Here is a 12,623-nt window from a genome sequence, read left to right on the forward strand (position 1 = left end):
TCCTTTATTTCTCCTGTTTGTCTCACTGGATGCTGAACACTGACATTTACTTTGAATTTTTTAGGTTGATAAGGGAGAAACAGAGACTGCAGCAAATTAAGGAAATAGAAGACCATGCATTTGTCATTTTGTAATATTATTACTTAAATATTCCCAATAAGTATAAAAGAATCCAACCTCTCCTGCCTCTTGATGAACTAAAACTATTACTGACATAATGTATCCTCTGTGGTTTAGTCCTGATTCGAGATGTGGAAGACAGTGAAGCCTTTCCTGGCATTAGTAGTCAGACTGTAATAACCAGAAGGTGGAGAAAAATACATGAAAACTATGGATGAACCACAGCAGAAAAGAATATTGTTGTTTTTTTTTAAAGTGCATGTCTGTGTGTCACTGAATGACTTTGCTGTACAGCAGCAATTAACACAACACTATAAATTGACTATACTTCAAGATAAATAAACAAACTCACTCTGTACATCAGCCTAGAAGACAATTTAGGGCATTTGGACTCAGGAGACAGTTTCATTTAAGAAGTCAATAATTTCCTAATCTCTTTCAGGAGACACAACAAATACTAATTTTTTAAAGATGAGTCCCAGAAGAGAATTTGAAATTTAACAAATACTCAGAAAATGACCAGATGTTTAGGATCATTGGAATGGATGCCTCACCTGCAGTGAGGGCAGCATAGATGCTCGTCCAAAAGTGGGGTGCTCCCTGCCCAGCTGTCCAGTGAGTTGGCCACTGCTCTTCATCCCTGGGCTCCCCTCCAGCCAAGGAGCTGACCTCCAAGGAGGTAGCTGCCTGGTCTGAGTTGACCCGCCTTGGCTGTACAGCCACATCAACCACTGCTCAGGGGTGCAAAGGTCCCCTCTCTGCTTCATTTGGGCTCCCAGGCGCCCCCCAGATGGGCTGAAGCCGCTGCCCCAGTAGCCTTGCTGTTCAGCTTCCCCAACGCCCAGTCCTGCTTCTCACACCCTCCTTCAAGGGTCACCACAAAGAACATTTCCCAGTAAATCTCCATCTCAGCGCCAGTGATCTGGGGACTCACAGCAATGGCAAAGCTAATCAGAAGTAAAGTGGTTTCTAGTGTGAACTTTCAAAGATGGGAACACGCATCTGGTTCCAGCAAGGAAGCAGAACCTGTGCCAGCAGCGTCAGGTATGAGTGACAGTTCAGCTTCCCTCCATCTCCTGTTGCTGGTGATCCTTCTGCTCCACCATCTCCCACCTCTTCCCCCCTCTTCTGTCAGTAACTCTTCTTACCTGATGCCAACCCCTGGATGCCAGCTATTGTACTGCACTACTGTACTTTTCAAGGTACTGTACTTTTCATCATTGAGGACCGGAATGCAAAAGTTGGAGGTCAAGAAATACCTGGAGTAACAGGCAAATCTGCCCTTGGAGTACAAAACAAAGCAGGGCAAAGGCCAACAGAGTTTTGTCAAGAGAACCCACTGGTCATAGCAAACACCCTCTTCTAACAACACAAGAGAAGACTCTACACATGGACATCACCAGATGGTCAACACCAAAATCAGATTGATTATATTCTTTGTGCCGAGGATGGAGAAGCTCTATACAGTCAGCAAAAACAAGACTGGGAGCTGACTGTGGCTCAGATCATGAACTCCTTATTGCCAAATTCAGACTTAAATTGAAGAAAGTAGAGAAAACCACTAGACCATTCAGGTATGACCTAAATCAAATCCCTGATGATTATACAGTAGAAGTGACACATATGTTAGGTAGGTAGAATAGGAAAAAGGAGTCCAAAATGGTGGTGGCTAAAAGACAAGGAAGGTCCGAGGACCAGAGTGAAGACTTCAGGCAGAACAAACAGAACAAACAGCACTCCTGGCTAAGCCCAATTTGCATAGGGCAGGCCCAGGTGCAGGAAAAAACATATAAAAGGAGGAGCCAAAGCGCTTTCTCTCGGACTCTCTCTCCCGCGTGCATGCGTGCGCGCTCTCTCTCTTTCTCTCTCTCTTTTTCTCCCTCCCCACGCACTCTTCCACTCTCTTCTCTTCGAGTCTTGGATTCTCCTGCTATCTTATAAATAAAAATGGAGCTGTAACACTGATTTGCCTAAGAGCTGTAGCACGGTTTGTCCAAGACCTGAGAGCTGTGACGCGCCAAGGGCTTTAATGTCCGTTGCTCCAAATCTTTGTTGTGACGAGACAAAGAACTGAGGAACATACACTCGAGTGACATCTATGGTGCCGTGACTCGGATTTAACCTGGCTGAAACAACCTCTACGTGGAAGAGGCCAAGCACAACAGGAGCCCAACTCAGCGAAGCTCCCGTGCTAGAAGCAGAAGGTGAAGAAACCCAGCACAGGGGAAGGCCCATCGTGCTGGAAACCGGGACAGCGAAAAATGAACTCAGCAGAAAGCTCACGCGGCCCAGTCTCAGATTCCAGAAGACCTCCGGTTAAGGTAAGAGATCCTCGCTTCTATGGCTGAAGGGACCTTTACAATCTCTTATTTCTTGTTTCCTCGAACCTCCCGCTAACAGGCGGGCCGCAGGGGCACAACTGAGGGACTCTGGAGAGGCTACTCCTCAGCATGTCCCAAAGGCAGTATCTTCTGAGCCCCAGTAGCTGTTACACAAGCCGGTGGGGGTTCTTCTGTCCTTTCTCTTCTCTGTGCCAAAGATTAGACTAATGAAACTGTGAGCACCGGTCAGATATTTAGCAAATTTTCCAGCGGGCTATGAAGGGGATTCCTTGGCATGTTTTTCCCACTGTTTTTTCCTCCTGTCCTTCTTCCCCCACCACCACCCACTCACCCACCAAAGGTCATCGCTGCACTTGATCAGCTGAAAACCTGGCTAGAGGGGGCCAATCCAGAGGCTGGGCTGGAATAACTTCTGTGCCTCTCTGTCATCACCACCCCCGAACTGCCTTTTGCTTGGAAGAGTTTTGCAAACACCGGGGCTGGGCCTGCCCTGAGAAGTGACCATTGGAGGAGCTGAACAGGCCTGGTTCAAGCAAAAGAGCTGCCAGTGTGAGCAAATCATTAATCCGATTTGCGCCTCAGTGTCCTAGTCTTTTAGATGTGGATACGACCACCAAGCTCAGAGTGTCGTGGGATTTAAAACCTAATTGAACTAGTGTGTATTCTGCAGTCTGGATGGTGCCTGACGTAACAGTGGTCACTCGGAAAAGGAGAGCTATTATCTCTTCTTCTTCTACTGATGATAAAGCCAAAGGCGTCCCCTTGAGTACAGGCTGGGCCCAGCGACTCACTTCTAACAAAGAGCAGGAAATGACAAACATCGGAAAGAAACACATGTGAACTTTAGAATGGAAAACGCTGGTCCCGTCTTTCTGTCTTAGATTCAAGTAGAAAAACGCAGTTGGCTTTTATTTTGGTTTTGCTTGCAGCCGTGTCCCAGATCAGCCTCAAGTCCGTGAGTTTCAACCAGGTAACCAGTCCCCTCTGACTTTGACCCGGGACAGGGCTCTGGGAACGGAACCTGGGGTCAATATCATTTTCTGCAGAAGCACAGTGCAGGACTCTGGAGTGAAGATGGATTTTGGTGTCTGCAGCATAAAGAGAAAAAACAGGACCACCCAAGAAAGATACATATGCAAGGAACAGAAAGCTGAAGGTAAGACGCCGGGAATATCAGGAAGTGCAAGGCCCAAAGAGGATGGTGAGAGATACGCCGGGAATATCAGGAAGTGCAAGGCCCAAAGAGGATGGTGAGAGAGATGTGAGGAGAAGCAGAGAAAAAGAATGTCAGGGGAGGCGAAGGTGTAGGCTTCAGGCTATGGAGTCAGGTCCATCACTGGGTAATAAAATCAATTACTCGACTGTGAAGTAATTCACACTGACGAAGAACGAAACTGGACTAGGGTTCTTGTATACAGTTAAGGATACATTGGGAAACATTAGTTTCTGCTGAGTAGATATACCTGTTTACTGGGTTACCATGTAGAAGATTCCTTCTTAAATTGAGTCGCAGTTTTTAAAAGTTGGAAAAACACTGAAGTTTCAAGGAGGAGAGGGTTCTCCACAGAGCCAAATCCAACAGATGGGTCTAGGAAAGCAAGAGCTGAGTCAAAATGTGCACACTGGGTATGGTCATTATTTTGCAAATGTAAATGTATCACACCAACTCTTGCTACACCTTAAATAATACATCAGTTATATTTCAATAAAGCTGGGGGAAATGTTTGTCAAATATGGCAACAGAGGCCCAGTGGCTGGGTCAGAATAGTTTCCACGGGGTGCTGGAGGAATGCCCACAGAACTGGGTGGAGGGGGTTGGGGTGGGAGGGTTATAAGGGGAGAGAGCAAGACCAGACCTCTTTCTCAAGAAGCTTGGCAGAGAACAGGGGAACAGGCAGTTACGGGGGGAGGACTTAAGATCAAGGTTATCGCTAACTTAGGCTATTATAGTTTATAAGAAGCAGCTGAAGTTAAAGGGTAAAGTGAGTCATTGATGCAGCAAAGTCAGGAGAGAGGCCAGGATAGCAGGTTGTGGCCAGGGACGGCGGTTTGGAGAAAGGCCAGTTCAGCACAGATGCCCAGGGGACATCCCTAGAGGAAGACGGACATATAGGAAAGCCTGCCTTTCCTCCATAAAATAAAGCAGGCGTTCAGGCATCCTCACGTGCCGCCTGCACAGCCTTTAAAACACTGCCTCTTCTCCACAGCATGCTGCGTGTGTGTGCGTGTGTGCTCAGCGGTGTCTGACTCTCTGCGACCCCACAGACTACAGCCCACCAGGTTCCTCTGTGCGTGGAATCTTCCAGGTGAGAAACGAGTGGGTTGCCACTTCCTTCTCCAGGGGATCTTCGAGACTCAAGGATCGCATCTCTTTGTCTCCCGCATGGGCAGGTAGAGTCTTTACCAGTTGTACCACCTGGGAAGAGATGAGATATTATTTCAGTTATGGAGATGACAGGTCACATTGCTTAGCCAGGCCTAAGATGGTCCTGGGGCCCAGAAAGGGCACCAAGGGTTCACCCCAGACCTCTCAGCATCCTGAGAGGAGGTGGTCCCAGAGCACCCCATGTTGACAGAGCAAGCAGCCAGGAGGCTGTACTGTCGGTGGTGGAGCTGCAGGGCCCAGGGTGTATTCAGTTCTCTGAAGTCAGCCTCTGCAGGAAGCCAGGGTTTCCACACAGGATCTGGCTGTGTAAGCAGACAGGACACAGCGCCCTCTGGTGGCAAGAGAGCCACATCGGCCCGACAGAAGCAGAAACCCCTTGTTAACTTTTATCTGTAAGGGGCCAGAGAGTATTTTAGGTTTTGAGGGCCAGTTTCTGTACATAATCAAATAAGCACAGACATGCGCCAACAAAATTTTATTTACAAAATCTATCAGTGAGCCACAGTTTAAGGACTCCTGCACTTAAATATTTTAATAGAAATGTTGTCCAAAAAACTTGGCCATTGTTCTCAGAGGAAATCTTGGCTCAGAGAAACTCCATCATTTAGATAGTGATGGAGTAAACATTACACAAGGCTTAAAAATGCACAATTTATTGGAAATTCTATGATAAATGATTAGTACCACTAGTCAGATGTCTATGAAACCATTGTAATTAAAATTATATATAATTTTGCTTTAGATAATAACAAAGGATGATACCACTTAATATTTATGAAGATATATTTTTTCCATACTAGTTAACCTGTTTTAAGGATCGTCTTTGCAGGGAATAATGGATTTATGGAGAAAAATGAAAACTTGGGCCCAGTTGACTAAATCAACTTGACTTTAGCTTCTTGAGACACTAAAGTGAGTGCTGGCCCATGTGAAGGTTTAGAATCACAAGTGAGGTTTAGCATCCTGAAATGTTTTGAGATAGCACAGTTGGGAGATTTCCTCCAACAGCCGAGGTGTAACAGCAGATCGTAGGTTTGGAATTTTGGGGGTGGAATGTCAGGCACAGACACACAAATGAGTATAATGCCGTCTCTGCCATCGGGCAAGTCAGGAAGTGTTGATCTGCTGTAACCCCGCTGGGCACGAGCACTTCTGGGCTTCCCCTGGGGCACTCCCGATCAGAGTTTCTGATCTTGGTGGTACCGCCTCAACTAGCATTAGCTTGGATGTGTTAACAGAAGCCTCCAACCCAGCACTCAGCTACAGAGACCAGGTGCCCCGTGCCACTGTGTGCACACTTCAGGGCAGCAGAGGAGCGGGTGATTCCTGAACGCCTGCTCTGTGTCACCTCTGTCCCCTAATCCTCTAGAAAAAGAGATGGTATTCCCATTTAAAAATGAGTCCACTGAGACTTGGAGAAATTAAGAAAAACCTCTCAAGGTCTCAAAATTAAGTAAGTGCTGTGTTACTTGCTCAGTCACATCTGACTCTTTGCAAACCCATGGAGCTTGCCAGGCTCCCCTATCCATGGGATTCTCTAGGCAAGAATACTGGGGCAGGTAGCCATTCCCTTCTCCAGGGGATCTTCCTGACCCAGGGATAGAACTCAGGTCTTCTGCCTTGGCAGGCGGATTCTTTACCATCTGAACCACCACGGAAGCCCACCCAAGTGCTGTAGCTGGATTTTAAACCCAGCTTTGCTTAACTCTAAGGCTTCTGCTCCTTCCAGTGCAGGGGGCAGTGGTTCTCTACGTGTGGACGCTGAGCCAGCAACAGCTGCACCTGGCAATGTTAGAAATGCAGATTTTGGGGCCCCAATCCAGCCCTCCTGAGTCAGACTCTGGGGGTGGGAGCCAGCAATCTGCTTTAACATGGCCACCAAGGGACTCTGGTGCTTGTCTCCACCAAGAAAGAGAGGATCCTGTAGTGGTCTTGGATCACAGGATGGTGAGCAGAAACGGGCTTGGCCTCCTCCTCCAGGCAGGAGGCAGGGCAGCTGTGCACTGATTTTTCTGGCCACCCCGTGCCAGTTCCTTGAAGAGCAATGTGATCCTATCCCCAGTAGCTATGACTAGGGGTTGAAAGAACCAGTCCAGAGCTTCCGTACTCTGTTGATGTTTTTCTTCTAACAACCTGTGTGCTACCTGGAACTGTACACAGAGATGGGAAAGAGGAGGTTGGGTCGCTGGCTTAGGCCAGTCCTCACAGACGCCCAGCCCTGGGTATCCAAAGGTCTGCTTCTGTTCAGGCCCGAGCACACTGCCTTCACCTTCATCTGCTGGTGACACCAACCCAGTGCGGGGGCTAGGGAGGGATGGGGCATGAAGCTGGCAGCCAGCAGTGGGAGGGGGTAACGTCCCGCAGGGACCCCATCCAACCAGCGGTTTTTCAAGAGTCCTGATGAGAACACAAGCCAGACGAGGGTTCCCTCCCACCTGTCAGGGTTAAGGCACGTGTTAGGACCAGGGTTAGGTTTAGGGTAAATGCCTCCCCGGGTACATCTGCCCTCAGGCTGAGAAGCGTGAGGCCAGAACCTAAGAACCTACATCTACAGCGATGCCCTCTGACCCCCAGCTGTTCCAGAATGATGAAAACCAAGAACAACCCCCACCCGACAGACCCAGCCCAGAGCCCATTGCCGAAACTCCCCAAACCATCCCCGAAACTCACCCCACCCAGGATGCCTCTGGGCCAATGGGCAGGACGACAGTCAGGAAGAACATGCAATGCCCAGACAAGTGAGCATGTTGTTTTGTTTTTCCAAGAACTGTTGCTCGAGGTTTAAACAAACAAGCCCTCACACCTACAACTGGGAAGGGCGAGAAGCAGCTGCCAGGTGCGTGAACACGGGATGCTGGGGTTCAGACAGGAGCAAGCCTGGTGCAAAGAGCGAGCCTGCGCTTGAGAAAGCCCCTCTGAAAAGCCTCTGCGCACTCATCAGATATAGGTGTCACCCCACCCAACCCCAAAGGGCCCGGGTTTCCTGCCACACGAAGACTGACCACACAAAGCCATCTCTTCGTACAACCAGGGATGTTGAGCCAGTTTCCAACAAAATTAAATCCTGCTAAATCAAATGAGCTTTTTTCCCCCCTACTTTTCTGCTTCTATGGTTAAACAATAGTTCCTAAAGGGGAGTGACCGTTATTTGTCAAATCTTTCACACCAATTTTTAAAGGGAGGATCTGAAATAAACCACGACTCACCTTTCTTACCTCCCCCCAGACTGCGCCAAGGTCAGGTTTCAGCACTCTTGATCTCCAAGCCTTCTTGAGCTATCTTTTCTCCCACGGGAGGCTGTGAAAGGCAGCGAGGTTGAGGATCATTCCTAATTAATTAGTTCACTCACTCTAGGGCTAACTGCCAATGTTTGCAACATGTTGGCGCTCTCTCAAGAGTCGGTTCCCCAACTGTCACTTCAGTCAATGTTAAAAAACATATTGATTTCTTTTCTGGTCACCCACCAAGCCCTTTTTCTCCCAAGTTTCTTGAGTATTGCAGGCATTCTGAGATGGTAGAACAGAGAGCCCATGAAAATGTTTGCACCTCTTGCCATAGGACACCAGGTAGAGTAGGGAGGGGAGGGGATGAAAGGCATAACATTTGCCACCCTAATTGGGCACAGAGGAAGATCCAAGTTTGCATAGATGTTGCTCAATGTCACAGAGTTCTACACCAATCTTTGTTTATGCATATGTGCGTGCTAAGTCTCTTTAGTCATATCTCTTTGTGACCCTATTGACTGCAGCCCACCAGGCTTCTCTGTCCACGGAGTTTTCTAGGCAAGAATACTGGAGTGGGTTGCCATGCCCTCTTCCGAGGAATTGTCCCTTCCCAGAGACCAAACTCATGTCTCTTGCATCTCCTGCTTTGGAAGGCAGGGTCTTTACTACTAGCACCACCTAGGAAGCCCAGGCTTTGTCTACAACCTAGATCTAAAGGATCTTGATAAATTAAGACAGAATCATCATCTCTACAATAAATACAGCTCTAAATATAACTGCAGCTTCACAGTGTTTTGTCTGGGGGGCTAAGGAAAACAAATGAGTTATGGAGATCAGATCCTAGTCAATGGAGATATGAATTGAATTTCAACTTTGTCATTTACTTTTGATGTTGTGAAAGTCATGAAAATTATCTGAACCTTGGTGGGGAGAGCTCAAGATGGTGAAACAGCATGTGGAGCTTGCCTCTTCCCTCAAACACATCAAAACTAGCTGAACCCTAATTGTGTCTTTTGCAAAATGCATGCTTGCAAAATGGAAACAACCTACCTCAGAGGTTGTTCTGGAAAACTGGAACTGTGCTTAGTCCGCCCGGGATGTGGCGTGTGCCAAGTGCTTAGTAAACAGCAGCCTTTGGAACCACTGTTTCGCTGCACCCGGGGTAGCCTTAGAAATTAAATGCTGGTGCCTCACAAATCCTTGGAGGATCAACCCAATCAGATTCTCTCAAGGGCCTGGGCCCGTTGAAGAGAGGGACTGTCCACCACCACAGTTTACACTGTCCGTCTGCCAACTGTGAGACACAAAAGCTCACCTTGAATCTTCCCCACAGCCTGCTGAACGAAGGCAACCAGATCAAGTTCTTCCGGTCGGTCTCCCCATCCATCCTACCAGCTGTCAGCTTTTCAAAAAGCAAACACTCCAGGAAGATGGGAGTGGACTGCATGCTCGCCAACGCAGGCTGTGTTGATTTCTTTTATCCAGTAGGTTTCTTCCCAAAAATGTTCCACATGTTCGATCTACTTGCCCCTCCTGGGACAGAGAAGCCTCAGAGAGAGAAGGGACAGAACCCAGCAAGAGAGGGAAAGGAGGGATTCACAAAAGTCAAGGGTGAACCAAAGGGAAATAAGACAGTAAATGGGCACGAGACCACAGCTCAGGGCGCCGAGGACTTGGCGGGGGCAGGGGGGTGGTGGTGCGGTGTGGAAACCCACAGACCTTTCCTCAATCAGGCATTAACGGTTTCTCAGTAGGAATGAGCTTTCCCTTGAGAACACCTAGCTGGTAACTCGAGTTACAATGAGCAGTTACTAGGTGAAAGTGTTAGTCACTCAGTCGTGTCTGACTCTTTGCAACCCCAGGGACTGTAGCCCACCAGCCTCCTCTATCCATGGAATTCTCTAGGCAGGAATACTGGAATGGGTAGCCATTCTCTTCTCCAGGGGATTGTCCTGACCCAGGGATCAAACCCAGGTCTCCTGCACTGCAGGCAGATTCTTTACAGTCTGAGCCATCAGTTACCAGTTACAAGGGGATGGTTGCTAACCTAACCATTAAGCGAGCTGCAAATTCCCTGGTCCATTACATAACCCATGGGTCTCTAGAGAACATCACAGGAGAGTTTTCAGATGAAGTTTTCTCCAACAGAGAATAAGCGTGTGTCCTCATTTCCGGTGAATATGACCCCGGTGAGCACACACTGCTGAGCCCGTGGGAGGAAGTGCAGAGCTGCTAATAACACCATTAGAATAACAACAGCAGCAAGACCTGTACTAATCACAGACGCAGGCTTCCTGAGAGCGTGTGTCCTACGCACCCTATTTCATCCTCAGGCTGAGCCTGTAAGAGGCTTCACTGCCCCATTTTAGAAATGAAGAATGGGTGAGGTTAAGTCGCGTCTCCGAAGCCACACTGCAGCTCTGGGATTCAAACCCAAGCACATGATTCCAGTGGCTGCACTGTGCTGATTCAAAATTTTAGACTCCAAATGCTGCTGCAAAGGGTACACTTGCACTCTGCTTCTCCTGGGGTTTTTAAATTATTTCATTGTATAGTCTTTTCCTCATGGATGTATTTTAGAACATAATTTGAGGACTCCCCTGGTGGTCCACAGCTTCCCAGGTGGCAAGAGTGGTACAGAACCCACCTGCTAATGCAGGAGACACAGGCTAAACCCATGGGTTGGGAAGATCCCCTAGAGGAGGGCATTGCAACCCACTCCAGTACTCTTGCCTGGAGAATCCAATGGACAGAGGAGCCTGGCAGACTCCAGTCCATAGGGTCACAAAGAGTCAGAAAGTACTGAAGCGACTTAACATGCACGCTGGTTGCTGTTGTTCTGTCGCTCAGAAGTGTCTGACTCTTTGCAACCCCATGGACTGCAGCATGCCAGGCTTCCTGTCCTTCACTAACCCCCAGAGCTTGCTCAAACTCATGTCCATGGAGTCGGTGATACCATCCAACCATCTCATCCTCTGTCATCCCCTTCTCCTCCTGCCTTCCTTCCTTCCCAGCATCAGGGTCTTTTCCAATGAATCAGCCCTTCGCATCAGGTGGCCAAAGTATTGGAGCTTCAGCTCCAGCATCAGTCCTTCCAATGAGTATTCAGGACTGATCTCCTTTAAGATGGACAGGCTGGATCTCCTTGCAGTCCAAGGGACTCTCAAGAGTCCTCTCCAACACCACAGTTCAAAAGCATCAATTCTTCACTGCTCAGCCTTCTTTATGGTCCAACTCTCATATCCATACATGACTACGGTTAAAACCATAGCTTTGACTAAACAGACCTTTGTCAGCAAAGTAACGTCTCTGCTTTTTAGTATCTGTCTAGGTTTGTCAAGCTTTTCTTCCAAGGAGCGTCTTTTAATTCACGGCTGCACTCACCATCTGCAGTGATTCTGGAGCCCAAAAAAATAAAATGTGTCACTGTTTCCATTGTTTCCCCATCTATTTGCCATGAAGTGAGGGGACTGGATTCCATGATCTTAGTTTTTTTAATGTTCAGTTTTAAGCCAGCTTTTTCACTCTCTTTTTTCACTTTCATCAAGAGGCTCTTTAGATCCCCTTCACCCTGCCATAAGGGTGGTGTCATCTGCATATCTGAGATTATTGATATTTCTTCTGGCAATCTTGATTCCAGCTTGTCATCAGTTTGCATGATGTACTCCGCATACGTTAAATAAGCAGGATGACAACATACAGCCTTGATGTACTCCTTTCCCAATTTTGAACCAGTCCATTCTTTCATGTCCGGTTCTAACTGTTGCTTCTTGACGTGCATACAGATTTCTCAGGAGGCAGGTAAGATGGTCTCGTATTACCCTCTCTTTAAGAATTTTCCAGTTTGTTGTGATCCACACAAGGCTTTAGTGTAGTCAACGAAGCAGATGTTTTTCTGGAATTCTCTTGCTTTTTCTATGATCCAACAAATGTTGGCAATTTGATCTCTGGTTCCTCTGCCTTTTCTAAATCCAACTTGTACATCTGGAAGTTCTCAGTTCACGTACTGTTGAAGCCTAGCTTGAAGGATTTTTAGTGTTATTTTCCTAGAGTGTGAGATGAGTGCAATTGTTTGGAAGTTTGAGCATTCCTCGGCATTGCCTTTCTTTGGGATTGGAATGAAAACTGACCTTTTCCAGTCCTGTGGCCACTGCCGAGTTTTCCAAATTTGCTGGCATACTGAATGCAGCACTGTCACAGCATCACCTTTTAGGGTTTGAAATAGCTCAGCTGGAATTCCATCACCTCCACTAGCTTTGTTTGTAGTGATGCTTCCTAAGGCCCACTTGACTTCACACTCCAGGATGGCTGGCTTAGGTGAGTGACCACACCACCGTGGTTATCTGGGTCATTTGGCTCTTCTTGTACAGTTCTTCTGTGTATCCTTGCCACCTCTTCTTACTATCTTCTGCTTCTCTTAGGTCCACACCATTCCTGTCCTTTGTTGTGCCCATTTATGAAGTGTTCCCTTGGTGTCTCTAATTTTCTTGAAGAGATCTCTAGTCTTTCCCATTCTATTGTTTTCCTCTATTTCTTTGCACTGATCACTTA

This window comes from Bison bison, unplaced genomic scaffold (assembly GCF_000754665.1).
Source record: "Bison bison bison isolate TAMUID 2011002044 unplaced genomic scaffold, Bison_UMD1.0 scf7180017864270, whole genome shotgun sequence".
In the NCBI taxonomy this organism is placed as follows: Eukaryota; Metazoa; Chordata; class Mammalia; order Artiodactyla; family Bovidae; genus Bison; species Bison bison.